Raw genomic sequence first — 7,535 nt, forward strand, 5'->3', positions numbered from 1 at the left:
TAGGAACCCACACCAGCGACTGCAGAAGGTGCGATTATTTCTGCCTAGTGTGGGGATATTATTAACCCTAAATCCCCGGGGTATTTGTTTTTTCCTGTAATACTCAGAAAGAAATTGCCCATGTAGGGTCAAGTCAACCTCTCTCCTCTACAATCTGAGGAGTTGATGGTATAGGTCTGTAGGTGTCTCAGCAGGCAGTGTACTGAAATCTAATTGATCAAATAGGACTTTCTCAGCGTCATCGTCCTTTGAGGAAAATAACACCATGTTCAGCTTGCGCAAGCAGGTTGTCATCAAGGAATCCCAGTTGGCTTTGTGCCACCACAATGCCCGTGCCCAGACAAGAATATTATAATTCATACAGATACTTACCGCACCTGGTATTCCCCATGGTCTCCCTGCGGGTACTAGCCAGGCCCAGCACTGATTAGCTTCCAAGTTCGGACGGTGTCGGGCTTATCCAGTGCGGTATGACCGTAAGTAACCAATAAACTATAACTGACCATGCCCCAGTCTGATAAACAACCGTATATGATGAAACACAGTGTGTAAATCCCTGAAAAGTGATGAATCTCCAGTCCGGTTACTGCTATACAAATATATAATACAAGGTGGGTGCAGAAAAAGAAACAATGCAGTGTAACTGAAGTGTTCCTAATTATATAAACAAAGATCCCTGCACTCTCACAAACCACAGCCAACTACTAGGGTGCCCATCAAAGTCACAGCCCCTAGGGGGTGTAGCCCAAAGTACAATACAGTATTTTCCACTAGTGCGGAAAGAATAATATTACCTACAAGGAAAATATTACCTACAACGAGAGGGGACAGCGATGGGATCGAATTTGGCGCCGGCGTACGCCAATATCTTTATGGCAGAATATGAGCAACTACATATTCTACCTAAGTATGGCACACAGATAGTGTTCTACAAGAGATTTATAGACAACATTTTTCTGCTTTGGAAAGGGTCATTGGACTCCTTTAACCAGATGGTCACTTCGCTTAACAGCCTTGATAACCCAGTAAAATTTACCCATTTGATCGACTCACAGACCATTAACTTTCTGGATATCACGATCACCCTTGAGGGAGGTCAAATCAACACAAGCCTTTACAGGAAGCCAACCGATCGGAACACTTTACTACTCCCAAGTAGCCAACACCCACCAGCCCTTAAGGGTAATCTACCAATTTCTCAATTCCTGAGGGTCATGCGTAATAACTCCAATAGGGACCTTATGGAACTACAACTAACGGAGATGACCTCCAGATTTCTGGAACGGGCTTACGAGAGGAGCAGTGTACAGAGATGTTTGACCAAGGCAAGGAGGAAATTTGAACTTTCCAACAGTGCTGCACAAGAGAAGCCCACGATGGACAGGATGGTCTTTATGACCACATATGACAATCACTCTAATCAGGTGAGGGGTGCCTTTCGTAAGAACTGGCCCATCCTTGCCACTGATGATCATCTGAAACTGAAAAAAGCCCTCCACCTATGATGGCCTATCGTAAGGTGGCCAACCTTAAACAACTTCTTCTAAGACCAGTGGCAGGCAACGAAGGACCAGCAACCACAACGTGGTTGCACGAGAGACGTCCGGGATGCTTCAGATGCACAGGCTGTACCACCTGTAGGGGCATGTTAACGGGTTCCACGTTTCCACATCCCCTCTCAGGCAGACCAATTGCCATTAAATATAAACTACACTGCTCCATGGATTATTTAATATACATTCTAACATGCCCATGTGGACTATATTATGTTGGAATGACCACCAGACGGTTCCGATATAGAATGGCTAACCATAGAACTTCGATACACCAAGCAATCACCTCTGTAACTGCGGTATTACCGGTAGCCCGACACTTCATGACATTAAGACATCAAGTTTCTGACCTAAGATCCAAACTGATAGACTGGATTCCGCCACTCCCACGTGGTGGTGACCGTGCCCTACTGCTGAGGAAAAGAGAAAGTCTTTGGATATACAAACTTGATACCATTGCCCCGAGGGGCATGAATGAACATAAGCCACTGTCCATTTTTTTTAAATAAGTCATGTCTTCATCTGCATGTCTACTGTTATTATATACATCTAGTTATTATATGTTCTGATGATTTAACCCTTTCTCCTCTACCCCGTTCACATTTCCTCTGTATGTCGATCCCTGTTCTGTGACCTCATCGGCCTCTGTGATACCATGACTTATCACTCTATATCACTATAGGTGTTGTTAATATGCTATACAATATCGCTGTCTGATCCATTTATCATTACTGTACACTGCCTATTATAAATATACTTGTCTAATTGTAAATAATTGGCCACCAAAACACGCCCCCTCAGGATATGTGCACCGCTGCTTGGGTGCATGTACCTATACACTTCCCGTACTGACAGCGATATCGGTTGCCATGGATGCGGCGCATGCGCACCGCATCACTAGTTATCGCTAGGCGACCGGGGACGCGGCATAAGTGTCGTCCCCGGGTTGCTATGGATGCGACGTACTTCCGGTTGAGACCGGAAGTAGTTCCCCGCGGGCCGGGACACCCGCGACTCCTAAAACAATGTGTGAGACGACTCTACTTATGTAACACATAGCCACCTACACGTTTGTCTATCATCTCTGCTTACTCCACATTTGTTTAATAGATTTGTTTAAAAGATTTGTTTAATAGATCTGTTTACTGCACACTCCCGGGAATACCGGAAGTGACGCAATGCGGTCCAGAAGTGCATTCCACCACATTTCCCTGGCTGTTGGGGGCGTGCCTAAGGGCCAATTAGTGATGGTATTTAACAGGGGCTGGTGAGGCAATACCTCTGGTTCCAGTTGACTGCACTATTGATTTGTGTTGCTATGCTGCTTGTTTGACTAAGCTGTGAACTCCTTGACAAAGGTCCTGGTGTGGACCGAAACGTTGGAGGAGGAAACCATTACTTGGAACTGTGAGATTGACCTTTTCATTAAATTTCCATTTCACTTGGTTGATTTAAATCTAGAGAGTGCTATTCTTTCCGCACTAGTGGAAAATACTGTATATTATATATATATATATATATATATATATATATATGAAAAAAGGGGATAAGGTGATTTTAAGCGACCAGTGGTGTCTAATATTAATAGGAGACTCAGATTAAAAAAAAAATAAAAATGTTTTTTTATTTAAATCTAGTATGCACCAATAGAAACAAATAAAAATAAAGTAGTAGCTCTATTACAAAGAGCCAGAAAAGTTACTAAAACTATATATAAGACTTAAATTAATATAAGATTCATAATACAAACTAAAATGCGACAAGAGAAAAAAACGTCATAAAAGAAGAAAATTGGACATAAGATCAGCATAAAAAGTATAAAAATAGGTTCTTAGCTTTTTGAGAGGGTATGTATCATAGCACCCAACGCGTTTCGTCCTATCTGGACTTCATTGACCCCTTGAAGAACCTATTTTTATACTTTTTATGCTGATCTTATGTCCAATTTTCTACTTTTATGACGTTTTTTTCTCTTGTCGCATTTTAGTTTGTATTATGAATCTTATATTAATTTAAGTCTTATATATAGTTTTAGTAACTTTTCTGGCTCTTTGTAATAGAGCTACTACTTTATTTTTATTTGTTTCTATTGGTGCATACTAGATTTAAATAAAAAAACATTTTTTTTTTTTTTTTTAATCTGAGTCTCCTATTAATATTAGACACCACTGGTCGCTTAAAATCACCTTATCCCCTTTTTTCGTTTACACTGTACATGAAGCACCTTACCAATGCTTCTCTCTTTAAGGTGTAGCTGACGCCCGACTAATACTAAGGGAGTGTCTAGAAAAAGGAGCCTTTTTTGTTTATTTAAATATCCTGGACTGCATTTTAGTACAAATTGGTATCGCGGCTAAGCGCCGATAAGCATTCCCCCATCTATATATATATATATATATATATATATAACTCACAGTCGGCGACACTCACGGCTTCACAGAAAGAACGACAAAGTTGTGTCTGGTAAGTCAATGTTTTGTTCATTTTGTGAAGCTGTGATTGCCGCCGACTGTGAGTTTGTGTATAGGGATTTTGCTAGTTACCTATGGAGGGCACCGGCCATCATTATTTTTTATTATGCTGACTATGAAAAGGAGTGCTGCTGACTATGTATGTATGTATGTATATATATATATATATATATATATATAAACAGAGATCGGTAAGGCACTCCTAAAGCTGATATATCAAACGCCGGTGCCCCCGTAAAGCATAGCAATGTAGGCAGGGAAGGACGTGGCACTCACAGCACAATCAAATGCTCAAACACTTAAAGTAGTTTGCAACGTTTCAGTGGACACCCCACTGTCGTCAGGCTTTATTCACATATAAAACAATTAAACATACCTTTATAGACCACCCACGTGCAATCTCTCGGCAGGTCCGGACCCGAACTTCAGGTCGGGAGCTGCGGAAATGATGTAAAAGCGCTGTCAGCGCATAAGTGAAAGAGTCCCATCACCATGGTTACCAGACCGCAATCAATTGTATCACAATGTAATTCTAAATGCATATAAGATCACTGTCTATTGCTATTACGTGAACCTTTTTCAAACAACCTATAGATAATAACGACAGTATTCCAGTGTCAGTTGCTTAAAGCCGCAGCTTATCACACTCATTAATTCTTGTTACAAAAAACAAGCATATGAAAACTGTTTGTTTAAGCCCCTTGGATGAATCACATCAAGTCTTGCTATCCACCTAGCCTCTGCTTGTAATAACTTTGCACCCCTGTTGCCTCCTCTGATACTCGCCGGGACATAATCGATCATCCTATAGCGAATACTGCTAACAGGATGTTTCAGAGCTGCAAAATGCCTAGCTACAGGCTGATCACTGCTACCTGTCTCTAATGCATTTCTAATAGCCGATCGATGGCACGTCATTCTTTCTTTACGTTTTCGTTCAGATTTACCTATATAACTCAGCCCGCATGGACATAAGATTTGATAGATTGTATGAGTGGAATTGCAAGTCAGTCGGTGTTTGATCATAATTTTCTGGCCTGTATGTGGATGATTAAATGAGTCACCTGTCGGTAAATACTGGCAGGTGACACATGTACATTTAAAACATCCCTTTTTACTGTTCAGATGTGACAGAAAATGAGTACTGGAGTACTGGACTGTGCAGTTTCTGAGTTCATCCTAGAGACATCTGTTTTTACCAGATAGTCTCTAAGATTTCTGCCCCTAGAATAACAGGGCATAGCTCTGGAACCAGAAAGATGTAATTGTTTATCAGTCTCAATCAGAGGCCAATTTTTACAGGTGATTTTAGCAATAGTATCAGACTTGATATTAAATTTATTTACCCAAGGAAATGTATTATCCTGATCGTCAGCTCTCACCATTCTCTTCAAAAGAGAAGACCTCTCCATGGCCATAACCTTAGTTTTGGCTGTAGTTAATACATTTCGTGAATATCCTCTCAATAACAGTTTATTAATCAAACCATCAATTTGTCGAGAAGCTGACTCTATATTGCTATTAACTCTCCTGATCCGGATCATTTGCGAGTATGGAAGCCCTCTCTTAAGGGATCCTGGGTGACAGCTGTGCGCATGCAATAACTGACCACAATCTGTGGGCTTCACATAAACTGAGGTACTTAATCTATTGTCATCAATCATCACCTGAACATCAAGGAAATTGATAACCTTCTGGTTCATGGCATACGTGAACTTAATTGTACTGGTCCCTGAATTATACTGTTCAAATAGTTCTACCAGCTCTCTTTGATCGCCTTTCCATAAAACAAATAGGTCATCAATAAAGCGATTAAATAGAACTATTTCAGATCGAAAGATGTCATTACAGTAAAAAAGGTCATCCTCAACTATAAACATGACAATATTTGCGTACGTGGGAGAAACCGCCGATCCCATCGCACATCCTTGAACTTGAAGAAAGAATTGTTTGCCATACAAGAAAAAATTATTGGTTAAAACCAATTCTAATAAAAGTAAAATCACTTCAATTTTTTCTGCATCAAAAACATGTTTTTTTAGTAAGGAACCGTTTTACTGCTGATAACCCCATATCATGTGCGATAGATGTATATAAGCTGACCACATCAATGGTGGCCAGCCAACAATTATCTGGAATTGTCTCAACAGATTGACATTTTTTAGAAATGAAGTAGTGTCAGCCAGAAAACTCGGTTCTTCATACAATAATGGTTGTAGCAAATGATCCAAAAATACCGAAAGGGGTTGTAAAAGTGAACCCCTCGCCGACACAATGGGTCGACCGGGGGGTGGATTTATCACCTTATGGATTTTTGGTAACAGATAAAACAAAGGAACAACCGGAAACTGTGGCATAAGAATATTCATTAATTCTTCTGTCAACACTTTTCATTCAGTGCCAACACTGCCTGTAATAGTATTTACTGACAGGTGACTCATTTAATCATCCACATACAGGCCAGAAAATTATGATCAAACACCGACTGACTTGCAATTCCACTCATACAATCTATCAAATCTTATGTCCATGCGGGCTGAGTTATATAGGTAAATCTGAACGAAAATGTAAAGAAAGAATGACGTGCCATCGATCGGCTATTAGAAATGCATTAGAGACAGGTAGCAGTGATCAGCCTGTAGCTAGGCATTTTGCAGCTCTGAAACATCCTGTTAGCAGTATTCACTATAGGATGATCGATTATGTCCCGGCGAGTATCAGAGGAGGCAACAGGGGTGCAAAGTTATTACAAGCAGATGCTAGGTGGATAGCAAGACTTGATGTGATTCATCCAAGGGGCTTAAACGAACAGTTTTCATATGCTTGTTTTTTGTAACAAGAATTAATGAGTGTGATAAGCTGCGGCTTTAAGCAACTGACACTGGAATACTGTCGTTATTATCTATAGGTTGTTTGAAAAAGGCTCACATAATAGCAATAGATAGTGATCTTATATGCATTTAGAATTACATTGTGATACAATTGATTGTGGTCTGGTAACCATGGTGATGGGACTCTTTCACTTATGCGCTGACAGCGCTTTTACATCATTTCCGCAGCTCCCGACCTGAAGTTCGGGTCCGGACCTGCCGAGAGATTGCACGTGGGTGGTCTATAAAGGTATGTTTAATTGTTTTATATGTGAATAAAGCCTGACGACAGTGGGGTGTCCACTGAAACGTTGCAAACTACTTTAAGTGTTTGAGCATTTGATTGTGCTGTGAGTGCCACGTCCTTCCCTGCCTATATATATATATATATATATATATATATATATATATATAAATATATAGTATAGTATAGTAAAACGGCACTTTAAATAAAAACTCTTATGCAGGTCTTTCGGTAAAACACAGTGTCTTTACTGGCATCAGGCACTGGACATTACATGCACAGGCTTGGGCCTGTTCACACAGGTACAGAACTTAAAATAAACAAATGAAAGTAAATGTCTTAGGTCTCCCCATGCTCAACAGTCATTCTGATGCAGCGACCTGCAGCCACCATCCGC

At 40.5% G+C, this 7,535-nt stretch overlaps 1 pseudogene; it reads right to left on the reverse strand.

Annotated features, from left to right (window-relative positions):
• Positions 1 to 365: 365 nt before the first annotated feature.
• On the reverse strand, positions 366 to 482 carry LOC134937744 (5S ribosomal RNA; annotated as a pseudogene).
• Between the last annotated feature and the right edge of the window lie 7,053 nt (positions 483 to 7,535).

This window comes from Pseudophryne corroboree, chromosome 6 (assembly GCF_028390025.1).
Source record: "Pseudophryne corroboree isolate aPseCor3 chromosome 6, aPseCor3.hap2, whole genome shotgun sequence".
Lineage (NCBI taxonomy): Eukaryota > Metazoa > Chordata > Amphibia > Anura > Myobatrachidae > Pseudophryne > Pseudophryne corroboree.